Here is a 23,852-nt window from a genome sequence, read left to right on the forward strand (position 1 = left end):
GTCGGGATGTGTGCGGTGATGATGAGGGCTCTCTCTCTGCTAAAGGAAACTTAATGCAACGCGTTATTTCACTGGAATCCATTGCCTTTATTATCACACTTTTTGCAAGGCATCTGTCACAAGCGTCACACAACGCATTGTGACGGATGCCGTTCAACGCAAGTGTGAAACTAGCCTCCATACAAACAGACATAAAGGATCTTAAAAACAATCTGGCCAAATTTTTACAGCACGTGGACTTTCAAAAATTACAAGATAAAATGAAATCAAATCTGGCCAAATTGGAAAATTCTGTCACAGACATCAAAAAAAGAAAGTTTGAAAGAGACCTGAAAGACTACAAAGAAAACAAAGTCTATAATTGGCAGTCTCATTCACGCCCTATACTAAAGAAGAACTTGTATATACAGAGCAGAAAAAAAGTGACTTACTCAGATTCCTCTACATATAATCTCACAGAGGACACGCTGGACTCTTCATCTCTGTCCACATCTATTGATGAAAATGATGGTACATATAATGCTGGACTACAACAGAGGACTTTTTATTCTAGAAAGGTTTCAAAAAATGGAGGAAAAGAGGCGGGCGGAAACATCATGGTGCCAGCAAGAAAAAATCCGCAAAGGAACAAAAATCGGAGGTATTAGAAGTTCCTTTATGGAACCTCTCAAGCTATATACTAACGGAAGATCAAATTTCTTTGTTATCTAGAGGACTAGGCTATTGCCCAACATATAACTTTGATTTGTATAAAACCTTGTTAGATATAAATAAGTTGGCACGCAATTTTACTATCAAATGCCATTTTTCTGAAGATAATGTTACAAGGTTATATGATGACATGCCTGTGAGAGATGGAGATTTTATTTTGTCCTCTGAGGAACAAAAAACACTTTTGTCTGCAAAAAAAAACTACAATGTGAAAGTATTGATAATGATGATAATTCTACTTTTCATACAAAAAATCCTCAATTCTATCCCCTGAAGTCACGTCCACCAGTTCTTGATTCCTTTCAAGAACTGGTGGAAAGTGAACTTATAGAGCTGGATAAAGAAATTAAAAAGAATCCTATGAATATGAATAATTTATCAATAAAAAAAAAAATAGCTCTAAAAAATTTGATAAGTAACAAAGATCTGTTAGTACGGGAGGCTGACAAAGGGGGAGGAGTAGTTATTCTTAATGCAGGATTGTATGAAAAACTGAATTTATTAGATCTTGAGAACTCAAATGCTTACCAAGAAATATTCTATGATCCTACTATTGAATTTTATGGGGAGCTAAAAGCATTGTTAGAGGAGAGCTTATTTAATGCAGCTCTCACACAGAGGTTATTTGATTATTTACATGTCACCTGTCCGATCGTTCCTATTTACCACTCTCTCCCAAAGGTCCATAAGGACACATTTCCACCTCCACTACGCCCTATAGTGGCATGTATTAGATCTTTGGGAGAGAGATTGGGAGAATGGGTGGATCATTATTTGCAGCCTTTGGTGAAAGAAATCCCCAGTTACATCAGAGATACCAAAGCCCTAGTTACTATGATGGAAAATTTTATATGGGATGATCAATACTCCTGGATTACATAGTTTCATAGTTTCATAGTTTTTAAGGTTGAAGGGAGACTCTAAGGGGTACTTTGCACACAGAGATAAATCTTTGGCAGATCTGTGGTTGCAGTGAAATCATGGACATATTGTTCCATTTGTACACAGCCACAAACCTAGCACTGATTGTCCACAATTTCACTGCAACCACAGATCTGCTGCAGATTTATCTCTGTGTGCAAAGTACCCCTATGTCCATCTAGTTCAACCCGTAGCCTAACATGTTGATCCAGAGGAAGGCAAAAAAACCCCCAATGTGTCAAATAAGCTCCAATGGGGGAAAAAATTCCTTCCTGACTCCACATACGGCAATCAGACTAGTTCCCTGGATCAACACCCTGTCATAAAATCTAATATACATAACTGGTAATATTATATTTTTCAAGAAAGGCATCCAGGCTCTGCTTAAATGTTAGTAGTGAATCACTCATTACAACATCATGCGGCAGAGAGTTCCATAGTCTCACTGCTCGTACAGTAAAGAATCCTCGTCTGTGATTATGATTAAACCTTCTTTCCTCAAGACGTAGCGGATGCCCCCGTGTTCCAGTCGCAGGCCTAGGTGTAAAGAGATCTTTGGAAAGGTCTCTGTACTGTCCCCTCATATGTTTATACATTGTGATTAGATCCCCCCTAAGCCTTTGTTTTTCCAAACTAAATAACCCCCAAGTTTAATAACCTGTCTTGGTGTTGCAGCCCACCCATTCCTCTAATAATCTTGGTCGCTCTTCTATCTACCTGTAAGATTATTCTATTTATAACCTTCTATACTTTTGCTATCAAGAAAAGCATCCATTCCTCTCTTAAATTCATTCAGTGTGTTGGCCATCACCACTTCCTCATGAAGAGAGTTCCAGAGCCTCACTGCTCTTACCGTGAAGAACCCTCTTCTATGCTGATGTAGGAATTTTCTTTCCTCCAATCGAAGAGAATGCCCCCTTGTTCTTGTCATAGTCCTTGGTACAAACAGATCATGGGAGAGATCTCTGTATTGCCCTCTGATATATTTGTACATATGTATTAGGTCTCCCCTAAGTCTTCTCTTTTCTAGAGCAAATAGACCTAATTTTGATAACCTTTCAGTGTATTGTAATGCACCCACTCCATTATTTTAGTAGCCCGTCTCTGAACCCTTTCAAGTTCAGTAATGTCTTTCTTGAGCACCGGCGCCCAAACTTGCACACAATACTCCAAGTGTGGTCTGACGAGTGATTTGTACAGAGGGAAAATGATGTTTTCATCTCATGCCCCCAGACCTCTTCTAATGCATCCCATCACCCTATTTGCTTTGGTGGCTGCTGCCTGACACTGGGCACTCCAATTTAGATTCTTATTGACTAAGATGCCTAAGTCTTTGTCCATGTCTGATTTCCCCAGCAGTTTTCCATTTAGTAATTAATCATAGCATCTGTTTCTCCTTTCCATGTGCATAACCTTACACTTATCTGTGTTAAACCTCATTTGCCATTTTTCAGCCCAATTCTCCAATTTACTCAAATCCATCTGTAGTTGCAAGCTGTCCTCCTTTGTGTTAACTACCTTACATATTTTTGTATCATCTGCAAATACTGATATTTTACTCTGTAAACCATCCACCAGATCATTAATAAATATATTAAATAGTAGGGGGCCCAATACAGACCCCTGTGGCTCTCCACTAGTAACCCTGGCCCAATCTGAGTATGCGACATTAATAACTACTCTTTGTTTTCTACCACTAAGCCAGCTACCTACCCATCTACACACATTTTCCCCGAGCCCAAGCTTTCTCATTTTACTTAGCAGTCTTTTATGTGGGACAGTGTCAAATGCTTTACCGAAGTCGAGATAGATGACATTCAATGATTCTCCTCGGTCCATGTGAGAGCTTACATCCTCATAGAAGCTGATCAGGTTAGTTTGACAGGAGCGATCCTTCATAAATCCATGTTGATATGGAGTTAAACAATTATTAACATTGAGACATTCCATAATAGTATCCCTTAAAAACCCTTCAAACATTTTACCCACAACAGATGTTAAGCTTACCGGCCTATAGTTTCCGGGTTCCCTTTTACACCCTTTTTTGAATATTGGTACCACATTTGCTAGCCGCCAATCCAGTGGAACAGACCCAGTTTCTATAGAGTCTTTAAATATAAGGAATAGAGGCCTGTCTGTCACATTACTTAACTCCCTTAATACCCGAGGGTGAATGCCATCAGGGCCTGGTGATTTGTCAATTTTAATGTTACTAAGTCGGTTCTGCACTTCTTCCTGGGTTAAGCAGGTCATACTTAATGAAGCGTTTACATGATCACTCTGCATTTCCCGTGGCATATGCTTTTCCTGTGTGAACATAGTTGAGAAAAAAGTATTTAAAACATTTGCTTTTCCCACATCGCTTTCTATGATTTTACCCTCATTATTCTTTAAAGGGCCAACACCATCAATTTTAATCTTTTTTTCTGTTTATATAATTAAAGAATAGTTTGGGATTTGTTTTGCTTTCCTTAGCAATGAGTCTCTCAGTTTCTACTTTTGCTAAATGTATTTGTTTTTTACACATTTTATTTTTTTCTCTATATATTTTTAATGCTTCTTCCCTGCCTTCTTGTTTTAGCTTTTTAAATGCCTTTTTCTTATTATTCATTGCCCCTTTTACATCCTTATTTAGCCACATTGGTTTTCTCCTGTTCCTAGCCCTTTTATTTCCGTATGGTATGGCTAGCTCGCAGTGGGTGTTTAATACCGATTTAAAAATGTCCCACTTATTTTCTGTGCTCCCATTTTTGAGGACATTGTCCCAATCAATTTGGCGAAGGTCTTCTCTAAGCTGATCAAACTTTGCTGTCCTGAAATTCAGCGTTTTTGCGATGTAGTCGCATTATATCCATCGATCCCTCATGGAGTGGCCATGGATTCTCTAATCTATCACCTAGAAACATACAGTAATTATGCCTCAGAAATTAAGGATTTTTTGGTAATGGCAGTTAGGTTTTTACTCAGCCATAACTATTTCTCTTTCAATATCAGATTTTTTCTGCAGAAGACTGGAGTCAGCATGGGGGCCAAATTCTCCCTGTCTCCGGCTAATCTTGTAATGGCCAGATAGGAGGAATTGGTCCTATATGCTGACTCCAGTCTTTTTTATAACAGCCTAGTGTGGACAGGGCGTTATATAGATGACTTAGTCATTATATGGAAAGGAACACAGGAGGAAGCCTCCAGCTTCAGAAATAGCATTAATGTGAATGATTTCAATCTAGCCTTTACACATTTTTGGAATAAAAATTCAGTGAATTTTCTAGATGTTACACTAACAGCAGGTCTTGACAAAAATGACAAAAAAGTCTCTATCAGCCCCTATTGCAAAAGCACTGCCAAAAACACATTGCTGGCAGCGGATTCTTGCCATCCTCAACAAGTAATAAAAAACATTCCCATAGGAGAGATGATAAGGTATAAACGTAATTCTACTGACCTAAAAACATATAAAAACGCACAGGAATCAGTTAATATGAGACTAAAAAACAGAGGTTATCCAGATTGGATGTTACAGGGAGCAACTAAAATAGTCAATGACATCGATGGGAAAGATTTATTAACAAGTGATAAAATAAAAAAAAATTCAACCTCCAAAGAAGGTTACTCCATATAGTCTTCAATATAACAATATAGTCTCTATCATAAAAAATATATTCCAATATTGAGCCAGGATCCAAAACTAAAACAAATTATTACAGAAAATCAAATTTCTTATGTGGCAAAAAAGGCACCTACTCTGCAGCATAAATTATCGTCAAGTCTGTATCTGAATTCTTCTCTGGAGACCAGCGATACTGGGTTGAAATTGAAAGGGTTCTTTAAATGTGGAAACAAGAGATGTACTTGTTGTCAATATGTACATAAAACCAATAAATTCTCTTCATTTCATAATAACAAGGAATATTCTATTAACAATTTTTTGAACTGTAATTTCACCTACGTTGTTTATCTAATTGACTGTACATCATGCTGTAAACAGTACATAGGTTGTACAACAGGAAAATGGAGAAAAAGAATCAGAAGGCACATTTCTGATGCTATTAACCCTTCCACTTTCAACCCATCAGCGGTCTCCAGGCATTTCTCACAATACCATTCTGGCAATTTTGACAGCTTCAGGTTTAAAGCAATTGAATTAGTAACACGATCTACCAGATGGGGAGATAGAAAACGTAAACTACTTAAGGCCTCTGCACACTTCTGCAAAAAACATGTATGTGTCTCAAGTTCCGTTTTTCGGGTCCATGTTCCATTTTTATGGTCGTTTCTCCGGTACGTGTGACATCCGTGTGATGGCGTATGCTCGCCGTGTGTGCATGTGGAATGTTTGTGTATGCATGAGATACATACGTGTAATGTCCGTGTGGTGTCCGTTTGAAATGATCCGTGTGTGTGGCAAAATGTTGTTGCTACATACCCGCTGACAGCAGACACAGACAGAGACACGCGATGAGAATGAACTCGGATGAACTTCACCCGACTTCATTGTCATACCACGGCTTTGTCTGTGTGTGGTGTCCTGATTAGCGGTCACCCATGAAGGACTTACCGGTGACCGATAATCCCCTGAGTGACTGAAGTTAGCAGTGTGATTAGCGCTGCCGTCACTCAGGCTACCCGCGGCTAGCTGGAGCCCTCCACCTGAGACCGCAACTCACCTATGACTTTTTTGCAGATCGCTCCGCTCACTTCAATCACTTGGGCGACTTGCTGTCACAGTTGGAGGATCCATCGGTGGCCGAGAGTAACCTGAGTGACGTCATCGCTGATTGCGCAGCTCACCTCAGTTGCTGCGTGGAGCTGACAGAGAGCAGTCATGGTATGTGGCCACTCCTGTCACCTTCATGTAGCAGTAAGGATAACGTTTGGAACACCATTCTAAGTCTGAACTGGGTGCAAAAACCTAAAAAAACATCACTATGGGGAGATAAGGTATGCACACCAGTGACTATGTAAGGGGAATACATGAAATAGCAGAAACTGCTGTGTGAATACTGACTTGAAAAATCCAATAGCTATATGTAAGAGTAAAAATGTGAAAAATGGAATCTGCATTACTGCCATGAACATATGAATCAAGAGAAATTTAGCTACTGAATTGATCAATGCAATAGAGCCCCAACACTACGCCAAAGTATTTCTCTACGTTGGGGTCCCTAGCTTGTGTGTGTCCTCTCATGCAGTTAAAAAACTTACCGTGTATGGGAAGCTGAGACCCAGGCTATTTATGCGTATGATATGGATTGGCAATAGGTGTGGTTGGGGAGGGTTCACAAACGAAAAACTACTAACAATAAGGATAACGTTTGGAACACCATTCTAAGTCTGAACTGGGTGCAAAAACCTAAAAAAACATCACTATGGGGAGATAAGGTATGCACACCAGTGACTATGTAAGGGGAATACATGAAATAGCAGAAACTGCTGTGTGAATACTGACTTGAAAAATCCAATAGCTATATGTAAGAGTAAAAATGTGAAAAATGGAATCTGCATTACTGCCATGAACATATGAATCAAGAGAAATTTAGCTACTGAATTGATCAATGCAATAGAGCCCCAACACTACGCCAAAGTATTTCTCTACGTTGGGGTCCCTAGCTTGTGTGTGTCCTCTCATGCAGTTAAAAAACTTACCGTGTATGGGAAGCTGAGACCCAGGCTATTTATGCGTATGATATGGATTGGCAATAGGTGTGGTTGGGGAGGGTTCACAAACGAAAAACTACTAACAATAAGGATAACGTTTGGAACACCATTCTAAGTCTGAACTGGGTGCAAAAACCTAAAAAAACATCACTATGGGGAGATAAGGTATGCACACCAGTGACTATGTAAGGGGAATACATGAAATAGCAGAAACTGCTGTGTGAATACTGACTTGAAAAATCCAATAGCTATATGTAAGAGTAAAAATGTGAAAAATGGAATCTGCATTACTGCCATGAACATATGAATCAAGAGAAATTTAGCTACTGAATTGATCAATGCAATAGAGCCCCAACACTACGCCAAAGTATTTCTCTACGTTGGGGTCCCTAGCTTGTGTGTGTCCTCTCATGCAGTTAAAAAACTTACCGTGTATGGGAAGCTGAGACCCAGGCTATTTATGCGTATGATATGGATTGGCAATAGGTGTGGTTGGGGAGGGTTCACAAACGAAAAACTACTAACAATAAGGATAACGTTTGGAACACCATTCTAAGTCTGAACTGGGTGCAAAAACCTAAAAAAACATCACTATGGGGAGATAAGGTATGCACACCAGTGACTATGTAAGGGGAATACATGAAATAGCAGAAACTGCTGTGTGAATACTGACTTGAAAAATCCAATAGCTATATGTAAGAGTAAAAATGTGAAAAATGGAATCTGCATTACTGCCATGAACATATGAATCAAGAGAAATTTAGCTACTGAATTGATCAATGCAATAGAGCCCCAACACTACGCCAAAGTATTTCTCTACGTTGGGGTCCCTAGCTTGTGTGTGTCCTCTCATGCAGTTAAAAAACTTACCGTGTATGGGAAGCTGAGACCCAGGCTATTTATACGTATGATATGGATTGGCAATAGGTGTGGTTGGGGAGGGTTCACAAACGAAAAACTACTAACAATAAGGATAACGTTTGGAACACCATTCTAAGTCTGAACTGGGTGCAAAAACCTAAAAAAACATCACTATGGGGAGATAAGGTATGCACACCAGTGACTATGTAAGGGGAATACATGAAATAGCAGAAACTGCTGTGTGAATACTGACTTGAAAAATCCAATAGCTATATGTAAGAGTAAAAATGTGAAAAATGGAATCTGCCTTACTGCCATGAACATATGAATCAAGAGAAATTTAGCTACTGAATTGATCAATGCAATAGAGCCCCAACACTACGCCAAAGTATTTCTCTACGTTGGGGTCCCTAGCTTGTGTGTGTCCTCTCATGCAGTTAAAAAACTTACCGTGTATGGGAAGCTGAGACCCAGGCTATTTATGCGTATGATATGGATTGGCAATAGGTGTGGTTGGGGAGGGTTCACAAACGAAAAACTACTAACAATCATGTAGCAGAGCTGAGAGCGTCGTGGGACCTCCGTGGATTATGCCGGACTTAGAGGGGATTTGTGGATTAATAAAGTGGTGAAAGAGGGTGTTTGTTTTTGTGTATTATTCCAAATAAAGGATTTTTCGTTGTGTGTGTTTATTTTCTTTAACTTACACGTTAATCATGGAAGGTATCTCGGGGAGACGCCTGTCATGATTAACCACTTATTACCTCGATTGCCACCGCACCAGGGCAATTCGGGATGAGTCAGATAGAGTCCCGGAAATGTCGCATCTAATGGATGCGGCAATTCTGGGCGGCTGCTGGTTGATATTGTTAGGCTGGGTGGCTCAACATAACGTGGAGCCCCCCATCCTGAGAATAACAGCCTTCAGGCGTGTGGGTTTACCCTGGCTGGTATCAAATTTGGGGGGGCCGTACGCCTTTTTTGCTTATTTATTTATTTTACTGCATGATATAGACGCGCCCGCCGGTGGCTGTGATTGGTTGCATTGAGACAGCTGTCACTCAGCGTGGGGGCGTGTCTGACTACAACCAATCATAGGTGCTGGTGGGCGGAGGAAGCAGTGAATACAAGATTGAATAATGGGCGGCTGGCATTTTCAAAAAAGTAAAAGCCGCCGGAGGTTTTTGACAGCTGTGAAGCGCCGTACCAGTGGAGAGACCGACCGACGGACAGAGAGAGGGACAGACAGAGAGAGAGACAGACAGACAGAGCGACTATCTGACTGCGAAAGATACCGACTGACCGACAGAGGGAGATTGACCGACATCGCATCCAGAATTCAACAAAAAAATGAACACGGATGGTATGGGTAGAACACGGACATGCTACGTGTCACATACATTCAGACACGGACCCATTGACTTTAGCGGCTCCTGTCACCTCCACGCAGCTAATGAAGGGAATAGCGCGATCAGCTGTATTCAGCATTGGCCGCGAGTAACCTCAGTGACAGCTCAGCTGATCGCGCTATTCCCTTCATTAGCTGTGTGGAGGTGACAGGAGCGGCTGTGTCTTCTGCAGCTCCGGTCACTTTCATGCAGCACAGCTGGAAGCGACGCTGGACCATCCTGCAGTACGCCAGACATGGAGGGCTTTTTCGGGCTGATTAAATTGGTGAACAAGGCAATTTGTTAGTGTTTTTTTTTCTAATAAAGGATTGTTCGGGTGTGTGTGTTTATTTACTGTAATTTACAGATTAATCATGGAAGGTATCTCGGGGAGATGCCTGACATGATTAATCTAGGACTTATTGGCAGCTATGGGCTGCCAAAAACTCCTTATTACCCCGATTTGCCAATGCACCAGGGCAAATCGGGAAGAGCCGGGTACAGTCCCAGAACTGTTGCATATAATGTATGCGGCAATTCTGGGCAGCTGCTGACTGATATTGTTAGGCTGGGGGGCTCCCCATAACGTGGGGCTCCCCATCCTGAGAATACCAGCCTTCAGCCGTATGGCTTTATCTGGCTGGTATTAAAATTGGGGGGGACCGCACGCCGTTTTTTTAAATTATTTATTTATTTATTTTACTGCACAGTATAGACACGCCCACTGGCTGCTGTGATTGGGTGCAGTGAGACAGCTGTCACTCAGCGTGGGGGGCGTGTCTGACTGCAACCAATCACAGTCGTCTGTGGGTGGGGAAAGCAGGGAATACGAGATTGATTAATGAGCGGCCGGCATATTCAAAGTAATTGTTGCCGCGTATTCTCTGCACAGCTGTTCCTCGCCGCACTGGTGATCGGGGAGCGGTAAGTATGAGAGAGGGCTGCTCACTTCAGTCACTCGGGGGATTAGCGGTCACTGGTGAATCCTTCACAGGTGACCGCTAATCAGTACGCGGCACACAGACAGAGCCGCGGCATGACAATAAAGTCGGGTGAAGTTCACCCGAGTTCCTTCTCATCACGCAACTCTGTCTGCTGTCAGCCGACATGTATCAACGACATTGTGCAACACACAAACGGACATTCCACACGGACATTCCACGTACACATACACGGGCATTTTAGACACAAACACGGACATTTCACACGTACACACGGCTCGCATACGCCATCACACGGATGCCATACGTACCGGAGAAACGCCCCAAAAAAACGGAACACGGACCCGAAAACGGACCGTGTCACACGGACGTTTTTTTTGCGGAAGTGTGTTTTAGGCCTCATAGTGTTTGTATGTTTAAACTTTATTTAGCAGGGTCTTTATGTACAAAATGCATCTGAGTTTAAGCAATGAAAAAGCATGTAAAAAGCGAAAAAACGCGGCTAAAATGCGATAAATACGCACGCGTTTTTATCGCGTTTCTGTGGCCAAAAGCAACTTTGGCAAAAGCAATTTCTGCCACAGGATGCGTTTAGAACTGCAACTACCTCGACGCAAAGTGCAGACATAGCCTTATATCCCAGTAAAATAGCAATGTGTATCATGGCAATGATAAAGGTTTAGCCGAAATGCGTCTTGCCGTGCGTTCTACAGCAGTAATTTTTCATCTCTGCCTGTATATGTATTATGCTGCTATTGAAAAGATTTTTTAATCTACATTTGAAATAAAGAAAAAGATTTTTTATTCATCACAAATTTGGCTCGCTAGATCTATCCTTCTATGTCAATTGTTGGCAAGAGCTCCTGCCATTTATCCGTTGCTGAGCGTCTATATGGAATAGCAGCCTATTCATTGAATCTACTTGGTAAGCTGGCATTTTTTTTTTTTTACTTCTTTTTTCTTTGCTGAATATTTGTTCATATTCTTTCACTACCCGGTATACTTCATGCTTTTGATGGGAGGGTGTAGAATCGGTACCTACATGTAGCTTTTGGCACCAATCCTCCAGCTTTCCCTCTGAGCCATTGTCCTCCGCTTGACTTGACGGGCTCAAGGGCTCAACGGTGGTGATGGCGTTGTTATCAACCATATATAGCTTAGCCATGGTAGCATACTTTAGTAGGATGACCTCATCTTCCCCACAATAAGGCGTATTGGCACTCTTCCCCGGTGTACCTCAACTATTCCTCTGGCCGTCAGTACAGTGCGCCTACTGTCCGAGTACATGGGTTCAAACCAGGGCCTGATAGTCTCGCCTTCTGATGCCTATTGCGGCTCTACACCAGACCAGCATTTTCGTTTTGGGAGGAATTACAATGGGTATTGGGTCACTTACCCTTGCACTGCCAATTTCACCTCCTGACATTTCTACCTGCTGCTTCAGCATCAAGGCTTTAATATCCTTCTGCAGGAGTCTCTCGCAGGTTTGGCAGTCTCGGCGATCTGCTGCAAGACAGTAATTACCTCTGCAAAACAATTTTCAATTACATTCATTCCTAGCAGCATAGTTGGTTCACGTTCTCGCCAGTTAACATCAACAATGACAATACCCTGTTCTGCAATTCTACTCTCCCAATCTTAATGGTCATTTCTTTGAAACCAACTTGTGGTACTAATTCACCATTGCTAGCCCATATATTTAATGCAATGTTAGATGGACCACTGCTAACGTCTGAATCAGCCTAGTACCTCTTATAAAGGACATATGGAATTCATGTTATTTGGGAATCGGTGTCCAGCAAGGCGTTGAGCGAATGCCATCCAGCACGATGGGGATGACTGGTTGTCCTCCCACATACTTGTCATGCCAGGGTGAGGGGCCTTGAGAGTTTATTCCTGAGGAGTGGCCCACCATCCCAGGGGATCCCCATTTAAAGCACATTCCCGGGTCAAGTGACCTGGCTCCTTGCAGCGGCGGCAAATGGGCTGTCCCTCTGGCTGGTAGCGGTCGCTGGGTCGTCCACTTGTCGCTTGGTATCTCCTAGGCCTCATCCATGGGACATCCTAGTTGCTGGTCGCCAACTCAATCTTGGGTGCAGACTTGGATCCACGTAGCTCCTGGACGATTCTAGCCATGGAAGCAACAGTGTCTCTCAGAGCATCAAGCTTTTGATGGATAGCCTCATTAGTGATGGGCTCCAGGTGGTTAGCAGCAACCCATGACATGACTGATGTCACTGGCACTCCCGGCTGCTGGGGTGCCACTGGAGGGTGTTGAGTCTATATCCCGGAGCTCCTCTATCTGCTGGAGGCGGATGGCTCTATCCTTTAGCTGGGCAAATGTTAGTCCTGGATCACCATCATGCTTAGTTGTCCCCGGTGAGAAGGGGATGAGAATCCATACAAGAATTGGTCTACCAGCAGCTTATCTGCTCCGGGGGCTAAGCAGGTTCTGCTAACTTTAGTGCTCTGAGCGACTCTTGCAAGTTTAAGGCAAAGTCTCTTGTGCTCTCTCTAGGTTTTTGCTTGCATCCAAAGAACCTCATTTTAGCCTGGCTGCCAGCAGTGGATTCAAAAGCTGCTTTTAATCCAGCTATTATATGCTCTACAGTAGATTTTTAGCTTTTCGGTAAAGTCATTAAGTGTGTTGGGCTCACCTGAGTACTGCGGCTCCACACTGCTCCCGGGGTGTACAGCATCAGGAACGGCATGATAGGTGACGCTGCACCACCGGGTACAACAGCGTCTCCCTGCTGCGACATCTTTGCGCCCCCTTAGACCCGCAACACACATCCGTGTAATTTGTATGTGTGCGGTACGTATTTGCACGTACCGGAGACACGTACACACGGAGACCCATGTTATTCAATGGTAGATGGCACACGTACGTAAAATCACACGGAACGTGTGTCCGTGTCGTAAGTACGTGTGTGCGCTTTTCAACACGGACGACATGTCCATTTTTGGCCGGCAACACGCAGGCACGGACCCGCTTTAGTCTATGGGTCCGTGCCTGCACGGACCGCACACGGAGTATGTCTGTGTTCAGCACGTATCGTTCGTGTCCGTATTTCATCACAAAATCTGAAACACTTGTTACCAATCTATTAGGTCAATTGTAGGCCATTAATTCTGGCGCCAAACAGACATTTCCTGTCTCATTTGCACGCCAGACAGCAGCTGGGCACCTGTCCTCTCACTGCAGGGGAACTTTGAGCACAGAGAACAACACAGGTACTGAGCATGGCGCCCAGAATCGATACAGAGAGGCTGATTGGAGAAGTAGAGAGGCATCCAGAGCTGTGGGACACACGTGTTGATGGCTATCATGACAGGCTAATGGTGGAACGAGCATGGATGGCTGTGGCAGAGATAGTCTACCCTAGGAATGGATGGTCTCAATGCACCCCTGGAAAGAAAAATAGATATGGTGAGTACAGATATTTGCATTGCTTCTGTCTTTGCCTACATGTGCACAGTCTGTAGGCAGAGTATAATCATATTTGTATTGTTTGTTGGGCCTGTATTAATGGGCCTGACTCATTTTGAGATACACTGCAGACTCACAAACAGGAGAGTGTAGTTTTCTGCACTTTTGAAGTATTCATTGCAATTTACTAGTAATGTCAGCATGTGTATATATGGGCTTTAAAGTATTTTATGCATGTACAAATGGCATTTCATGGTGGGGAAGCCACTATTAAACATGTTTGGGGGTTTGTTTGGTTTGCATTTCTGTGCATTTTCTATTGCAAATGTGCTGTGATTTGTCTATATTTATGGATTTGTATTTCTATGTTTGGGTTATTATGCAAGTTCCTTGGTGTCACCATGTCTGGAATGGTAACAGTAATGTGTAGTGTGTAATGGAAAATATATGTGGAACATATGGCACTTCTTGGGTTTGTAGATATTTTATTTCATGGCTTTCTACAGGTTTTTTATTTTTGGAACAATTATAAGGAGATGAATGATGAATAAGTGGTTGCAGATGTTTACTGCTGAACTTGTTTTTTCTCCCATGCTTATTGTGTTATTATGTCACTAGATGAGTGTTATGGGTTGTTGTTTTCAAACACATGGATGTGTGTTCCTATTTCATACAATTGATGCAATCCAAGACTAATGTCTAATTTTTTAACATCTACAATTGTTTGAATTAGTGACCTGAATTTACTTTTTTTAATGTTTTTTAACAGTGGATCTTGTCAAACGGCGATGGCGCTCAGCCCGTGACCAGTTCCACAGAGAGTATAACCCTGTGGCCACCACAGCTGCTGCTGCAAAGAAGAAAAAATATGTCCATTATGAAAAACTGAGCTTCCTTATGCCCATTATGGAAGTACCAAAGTAAGTTTCAAGCATTACATCACATGGTGGTTTTATTTAAAAGGCACACAGTAATGTTTTTTTTTTTTCTTCATCAAAGTACAGAGGATAACCTGGAAGATAGTGAGGAAGCCCAGTCAGCAGTATTAACAGCGACCTCTGCTTCTGAGATGGAGCCAACCTCATATCAACCTCCACCAATCCCCAACACCAGCCAGCCAGACGCAGAAGAAATGTCATCTGATTTGGGTTTGGGCACAAGTCAATCCACTAATGTAATTGCAGGCCAGTCTACAGGGCAACAAAGTGGCCCTTCACCAGTTATTGCAGACAGTAGTCCACAGCAACATGCAGGCACACAGCCAAGAATATCAACTAATACCATGCGCACAGTAGCACAATCTATCCGTGGTCGCAGACATAGGCGTTATGAAGATTTACGTTCCCTGCCAGAGATCATTGATACCAGAATTGTACACATGATGAATTCACTGATACCAGAGAGTGATGGAGAGAGATTTTGCCGCTCCCTTTCTCCCTCTCTTGCATTGGTTGCACCTGATAGGCAGGACAGATTGAAGGTGTCCTTAATAACACTAATATCTGCTACCCAACGTGAGCCAGAACCCATTTATTGTTTTGAAATTATAGAACAATGGAGAGCCAATCCACATGGCCCACACACAAACACAACTCAACAAACCGTGGAAAGCCAAACAGAAGAACATTTCTCTAATTTTCAACTTAATCCTGTAGTGCAACAAACACATATACAGTGTCCATCTTCTTCTATGGTAACTGATGTACAAATTAGGCCAACAGTTGTCCCACACCAAACAAGTACATTAATGACACAAAGGCCATCTCAACAGCCAACATTTGTCCCACAAGTAGCCCAACAAACACCAATGCAAACCTCTTTTAACTATCCTAGTATTGTTAGTAATGTTCATAGACTACCTCAAATGTTTCAACAACCAACAGCCTACCATGTTCCTAATAATTCACAACAACGGTACTTTCAACAACAGACTTACCCAACTAACTTCACATACACACATACTCAGCCTCTTTCAACACATCAATATGTACCACCTACACTTGGTCTCCCATCTGTTCAAACAACTGCCTCCTTAGTTACTAGTGGAAACACTGATCAGACACTCACTACAACATCTACTGTTGTGTAGCAAACATATTCTGTAGATGTCAATGCAATGGAGCCTACACAGGAAAACATCAGTAGCCTAGAGGATTTAGTTGAATCATAATGTGATATTGTATGTATTATTTTACATTTTGGTATGTTTTCTAGGGTATTGCTGGTTGGAAAACATTTCAAAATGTAACACATTACTTACTCTATATGCATGGGGTCATATTTTTGTTTTCATTTACCAAAAATAAATAGCAATTAATCTATCACTTCAAAAACAATACCTGCCTGTTAGAATGATGCCTTGCTCTGGACATGTTGTTTGGACCATCCATTAGAATTTACTGGGTTTAGGGATAAGATGCATGCACATAAACTACTACACTAACATGCAGACACCTTTATTATTAAAAATACAGACACTATGCAGTATCTGCATATTGTCTGGTCCCATACTTGTATTCCAATAGTGTCCAACAAATTATGTTTGCGTGACATTATTGCATAATAAAGTATGGTGTTTTGTATGGGCTAAAGTCCCTGACAAAATTGTATATAAAAAAAAAAATACAGGGTGTTTTGCAAAAAAGAACATACATACATAGGTAAAATAATAATTCTGGACTAAGTTTTTCATAACAAATTTGCCATAATTTTATTATTCATTTACATTCAGTATTATTTTTATAAGAATAACAAAAAATCCTGATGTCATAACAATATAGTTATATCACAAAAGCTTATGGGGACCACAAACACAATCAACCAACCAAAAAAACACAAATGATACCTATGTATGGTCATTTTCTCTTTTGTATTACATATGTGTTTGTGCTTATGTAACCAAGTGTTGACAAACTTTCTTCATGTCAAAATTATACATGACTATGGCTATTTAAACCACAAAAATCTTTAAACTGATTCCTCACTTGTAGACCAGAAGTGGACACAGTGGTTCTGACACTACCATTGTCTACAAATGATGCATTTAAAGCAGGCAACTCCTCAATATCTTCGTCATTGCTTTCATGTAATCTACAGTAATTATGTAACACTACTGTCGATTTAATGACAGCCTTGACGGTGGTTGGTTGGAGTTGTATGGTGGTTTGATAAATGCGCCATCTTGAGGCCAAAATGCCAAAGGAACATTCTACATAGCAACATGCTGTGGCCAATTTGCTATTAACCCCTTCAGCCCCAAGCTTATTTTGACCCTAAAGACCAGGACATTTTTTGCAATTTTGACCAGTGTCACTTTATGAGGTTATAACTCTGGAACGCTTCAACGGATCCCGGTGATTCTGAGTTTGTTTTCTCGTGTCATACTGGGCTTCATGTTAGTGGTAAATTTAAGCCGATATTTTTTGTGTTTCTTTGTGAAAAAATGGAAATTTCGCGAAAATTTTGTAATTTTCAAACTTTTAATTTTTATGCTCTAAAACCAACGAGACATATGACACAAAATAATTAATAAATAACATTTCCCACATGTCTACTTTACATCAGAACAATTTGGGGAAAAAAAATAAAAATTTAAGGAAGTTATAGGGGTTCAAAGTTTATGAGCAATTTCTCATTTTTACAACAAAATTTATAAAGCCACATTTTTTAGGGACCACATCACATTTGAAGCGATTTTGAGAGATCTACATGAAAGAAAACACCCAAAAGTGACACCATTCAAAAAACGGCACCCCTCAGGCTACTCAAAACCACATTCAAGAAGGTTATTAACCCTTCAGGTGCTTCACAGTAACTAAAGCAATGTGGAAGGAAAAATTGAACATTTTACTTTTTGCAACAAAAATGTTAATTTAGCCTCAAATATTGCATATTCACAAGGGTAGCAGGATTAAATGAACCCCCGAAATTTGTTCGGCAATTTCTTCTGAGCACGCAGATACCTTATATGTGGTTACCACTGTTTGGGCACATGGCAGGACTCGGAAGGGAAGGAGCGTCATTTGACTTTTTGAACAGAAAATTAGCTAGAATCGTTAGCCGCACCATGTTGCGTTTGGAGAGCCCCTGAGGTGCTGAAACAGTGGATGTCCCCCACATGTGACCCCATTTTGGAAACTAGACACCTCATGGCATTTGTCTAGATGTTTATTGAGCACTTTGAACCTCTGGGGGCTTCACAAAAGTTAATAGAGTTGAGCCGTGCAAATAAAAAATTTTTTTTTTACCACAAAATTGTTACTTCAACCAGGTAGCTTTTTTTTTCACAAGGGTATCAGGAAAAATTGCACCATAAAATGTATTGTGCAATTTCTCCTGAGTACACAGATATCTCATTCTCATATGTGGTGGAAATTAAATGTTTGGGCGCACAGCAGGGCTCAGAATGCAAGGAGCGTCATTTGACGTTTCAAACGCAAGATTGTCTGGGATAATTAGCGTATTCCATGTTGTGTTTGGAGACTCCCAGAGGTGCCGAAACAGTGGAGCTCCCCCACATGTGACCCCATTTTGGAAACTAGACACCTCATGGCATTTGTCTAGATGTTTATTGAGCACTTTGAACCTCTGGGGGCTTCACAAAAGTTAATAGAGTTGAGCCGTGCAAATAAAAAATTTGTTTTTTACCACAAAATGTTTACTTCAACCAGGTAGCTTTTTTTTCACAAGGGTATCAGGAAAAATTGCACCATAAAATGTATTGTGCAATTTCTCCTGAGTACACAGACAACTCATATGTGGTGGAAATCAAATGTTTGGGCGCACAGCAGGGCTCGGAATGCAAGGAGCGTCATTTGACGTTTCAAACGCAAAATTTTCTGGGATAATTAGCGTATTCCATGTTGTGTTTGGAGACTCCCTGAGGTGCCGAAACAGTGGAGCTCCCCCACATGTGACCCCATTTTGGAAACTAGACCCCCATGGCATAGAAAAAAAAATAGGGCGCACGCACAAATGTTCTGCAAAAAAGGGGGGGGACTAGGTGGGATGGAAAAAAGATGTCCTGTCCAAAGTCGAGTACGACTGCAGGACGATTGCTGATCAGGTACCTAATTGTACATGTTTTGTTTTGGTTTTTTTATTTGGGGTGCACAAAAAAAAAGCAAAAACTAGAGCAACAATTAGGTACCTGATTAGCCAATCACGTAGCTTATCAGCACTTGGCGGCAGGCAGGTGGGTGAGGAGGGGGGGAGAGGGAGTGGGAGATGCGATTGGGGATAGTTAGAAAAGAGCCACGAACAATACTTACAAGATGGATCAGAACAGCGGCAGATTGGGGGGCAACAGATGGGGGGGCAGCGGCATATAAAAGGGAGCATCTGTGAATGTGAGACGGCGGCGGCTGGGATAGGGTGGAGGCGGATGGGAGAGGGCGCAGTGGATGCAGGAGCGGCAGAGGATGGGGGGAAGGGGGGATGGCAGGGAAGGGGAGTGGGAGGTGAGATTGGGGATAGTTACCCTACAAGATGGATCTAGGCAGCAGGATCACAGGAGATGAAGGAGGCAGCAGATCGGGGAGGGTGAGAGGTGGGAGAGGGAGCGCAGCGCAGATCACGGGGGAGACAGGTGAGCAGAGCACAGATCACGGGGGTGACAGGTGAGCAGAGCGCAGATCACGGGGGAGACAGGTGAGGGAGCACAGATCACGGGGGTGACAGGGGAGGGAGCACAGATCACGGGGGTGACAGGTGAGGGAGCACAGATCACGGGTGAGGGAGCACAGATCACGGGGTGACAGGGGAGGGAGCACAGATCACGGGGGTGACAGGTGAGGGAGCACAGATCACGCCGGTGACAGGTGAGGGAGCACAGATCACGGGGGTGACAGGGGAGGGAGCACAGATCATGACGGTGACAGGGGAGGGAGCACAGATCACGGCGGTGACAGGGGAGGGAGCACAGATCACGGCGGTGACAGGGGAGGGAGCACAGATCACAGTGGTGACAGGGGAGGGAGCACAGATCACGGCGGTGACAGGGGAGGGAGCACAGATCACGGCGGTGACAGGGGAGGGAGCACAGATCACGGCGGTGACAGGGGAGGGAGCACAGATCACGGCGGTGACAGGGGAGGGAGCACAGATCACGGCGGTGACAGGGGAGGGAGCACAGATCACAGCGGTGACAGGGGAGGGAGCACAGATCACGGCGGTGACAGGGGAGGGAGCACAGATCACGGCGGTGACAGGTGAGGGAGCACAAATCACGGGGGTGACAGGGGAGGGAGCGCACATCACGGGGGTGACAGGGGAGGGAGCACAGATCACGGGGGTGACAGGTGAGAGAGCACAGATCACAGGGGTGACAGGGGAGGGAGCACAAATCACGGCGGTGACAGGGGAGGGAGCACAGATCACGGGGGTGATGGGAGGGGGCGGGTAGCCGACCACGGGGGGTGAGAGGTGGGGGGAGCGGGCAGCACATCACGTAGGGAAGGGGGCGAGCAGCACATCACGGAGGGGAGGGGGTGAGCAGCACATAATGGAGGAGAGGGGGCGGGCACCAATCACGAGGGGGAGGGGCCGGGCAGCAGATCAGTGTGAGCGGTGGCACTATGGCAGATGGAGGAGGACAGGGAGCGCGCAGCACATCACGGAGGTGAGGGTGCGGGCACCGTTCACGAGGGGGAGGGGCCGGGCAGCAGATCGGTGTGAGCGGTGGCACTATGGCAGATGGAGGAGGACAGGGAGCGCGCAGCACATCACGGAGGTGAGGGTGCGGGCACCGATCACGAGGGGGAGGGGCCGGGCAGCAGATTGGGGGGAGCGGTGGCACTGTGGCAGATGGAGGGCGGCGGCGGATCGGGAGGTGTGGGGGTGAGGGTGCGGGCAGCAGATACGAGGGGTGGGGATGTGGGCAGGAGATCGGGGAGACAGGTGGCAGATCGCGGAGGGCAACGGCGGCGGCGTATCGGGAGGCTTTTCGCCGGTTTCATACAGTGCAATGGCGGTGCGGCAACTTCCGGGTCCCATGCTCCGGTCACATAACAGCATGGGACCGGAGCTTGTCGCCCTGCCATTGCACTGTGTACACTCACTGTGCTGGCGTGCTGCAGGGAAGTGAAGCTGATGGGGGCGGTCACCGGCAACAGGTCCACTGTGATTGGAGAGATGGGTCACAAGGCCGATCTCTCCAATCAGAGCTACTGGAGCTGGGGGAGGGTGATCCAGTGAGGTCACCCAGCTCCAGCCAATGGCCAGTGCTATAGCTGCACTGGCCAGGGCTGGATTTCAATGTTTCAGTCACTTTAAATAGCTGGAACATTACAGTGGCTGTGATTGGTTGAGCGGCGTTCGTCAGCCAATCACAGCCTCCGTAGGTCCGGGGAGGAGGCACCACCCCTCCTGAGGTCAGGAACAGGTCCCCTCCTTCCCGAATCTGCGGTTTATGTTAACCGATTGCAGTCACCGGAGGCTCCGGTGTCGCGATTCCACCATGACGGAAAGATCCGTCCTTGGTCGTTAAGGCCCAGGGCACCATGACGGATCTTTCCGTCCATGGTCGTGAAGGGGTTAAATAGGGCTTTTGATCTGTCCAGGCCCCTTCTGGGATATGGACGCATCAAATGCCTTGACAATGCAAACCCCTGATCTGCAACCATTACAAAAGGGACAATTGGGCCATTAGTACCAGGCAATGGTCTTGGTGCAGGCAAACTTAAACTATCAGACATTAATCGTCTTGCTAAACGTGAGCTTCTGAAAATGCGTGCATCTGATGCACTGCCATAGGCACCAATATCCGCAAATAAAAAGCAATAGTTTGTATCTACCATGGCCAAAATAACTACAGAAAAAAACGTATGATAATTAAAATATCTTGATGCAGAGTTCGGTGGTTTCTTCACTCTAATGTGTTTTCCATCAATGGCACCAATACAATTAGGAAAAGCTGTTTTCTCCAAAAATTCATCTGCAATGTGCATCCATCCCTGTGTTGAAGGTAGCTGCATGACATGATGCCTAAGGGTCTCCCAAAACACAGTACAGGTATGCAGGATAATCTTGCCAATTGTGGACCTTCCCAATAAGAATTCAAAGTGCAGACTGCTGATGGATTGGCCAGTTGTTCGGTAGCTGAAATAGAATAAAAACATGACATTACTTTGACTATTCATGTAATTTATATTTCACAACACATATTTGTAACATCCAATGACTGGCGAGATACTGTGTATGTTTTGTTATAATTTCTTTGATTGGGAAAAGCATATGTGATCTTTACTTTCCATATTGGAAAATTATCTAATTTTGTGTTTAATAAACAATTTTGTTTCAGTTAAGTTTCTTGATTCTTTAATCTTGGTAAATATAGAATGGAAGAAGTGACTTCTCAGTTTTTAATTTGATTTTGCAATGTGGTTAAGTGATCAATATAAGGTTTCCACAACTTCGATATTTTTTAATTTAAATATATCTACAAAATGATGCTTAAGCAACTTAACATGTATTTCAATATGACACATAAAGCATGAGTATACATGTCAACACCTACCGTAAAGTCACCAAAATTTGTTCCTCAGGGGAGATGCTGAGGTGCATAGAGGTGTCCTGATGCTTCAAACGTTGGTACACAAGGCCAAGGATGTTGTCAAATGGATTAATAGTGAGATGGCAGTAGGCTTGGAATTTAGGTGGAAATTTCCGCATTTCACCATATAAAATATTAAAATGGCCATGTGTTTTCCTGAGCTTCACAAGGGGGTGAATCCACATCCTTTTCTCCAGTGGTGGCTCTTCTTCAATCATATGTCGCCTAACCCCAAATCTCCTAGATATCAACCAGAGCAAATACATGGTTGCTTCATTGGAGAGAGACATTTTGGAGTGTGTCTCATGTGAGAAAGAGCTTTGAAGCCATGTTTTTTAAGGTTTTTTAAGCAAACAAACCAAATTGGGTAGTTAATTGACCAATTTAGCACACCAGGAGCACATTATGTATACAAAAAGAAAGGAAGTCATTCATTTTTGCCAAAATTGCTCCATACCTCATAGCCAAAAAGCTTTAAGAAATAGTCATACGCACGAGTGTGCAAATAAGAGATTCTTTAATTAGAAGGGGTTGTGATTAAACCAGCGGATAAGGGGGGTAACGTGGTGATTTGGCCTACCACCATGTATGAGCGCGAGGTATATAGGCAATTGAAGAATGCCGAGTTTTACCAGATGCTCCCTTCAAATCCGACCAACACCTATGTAACCCAGTTGACTCTCATACTCGAGAATGCTCTTACCGCAGGCACCATTACAAAAAAGATCTATGATGGTCTCCTTCCAAGGCTGCCGGTGACGCCCACGTTCTACCTATTACCAAAAATACATAAGAACCCTCGTGTTCCCCCTGGACGTCCAATTGTCTCTGGCATTGGAGGGCTATGCGATGCAGTTTGCAAGTTCATAGATTTCTATCTCCAACCTTTGGTTGAGACGCTGCCCTCCCATGTCAGAGACACTTCAGACGTCCTTAGGAGGCTTAATGGCCTGACGGCGGACGTGGGCGTGTCACTGGTGACCTTGGACGTCGAGACGTTATATACCAATATCCGTCATGAACATGGTTTGCAGGCGGTTGAGTATTTCTTGAGTATGAGCAACTGGGCACCCACCCTACAACAGCTGATTTTGGAGTTATTGGAGTTCATACTGACGCACAATGCCTTCACCTTCGGGGAACGGTTCTACCTCCAGCGGCGCGGCACTGCGATGGGGGCGGCTTGCGCGCCATCGTACGCAAACCTCTTCCTGGGTTACTGGGAGAGGGAGGTTTTCGGCGGTGGCGTGCCGGCCAGCTCCCATGTGCAGTGCTGGCTCCGCTACATTGATGACATCTTTGTCATCTGGGGGGGAACCACCTCGGAGCTTGAGGGCTTTGTGCGTCACTTGAACTCCAACTCTTTTAACATCTATCTTACTTTTCATGCTGAT

The sequence above is a fragment of the Anomaloglossus baeobatrachus genome, chromosome 1, assembly GCF_048569485.1.
Source record: "Anomaloglossus baeobatrachus isolate aAnoBae1 chromosome 1, aAnoBae1.hap1, whole genome shotgun sequence".
Lineage (NCBI taxonomy): Eukaryota > Metazoa > Chordata > Amphibia > Anura > Aromobatidae > Anomaloglossus > Anomaloglossus baeobatrachus.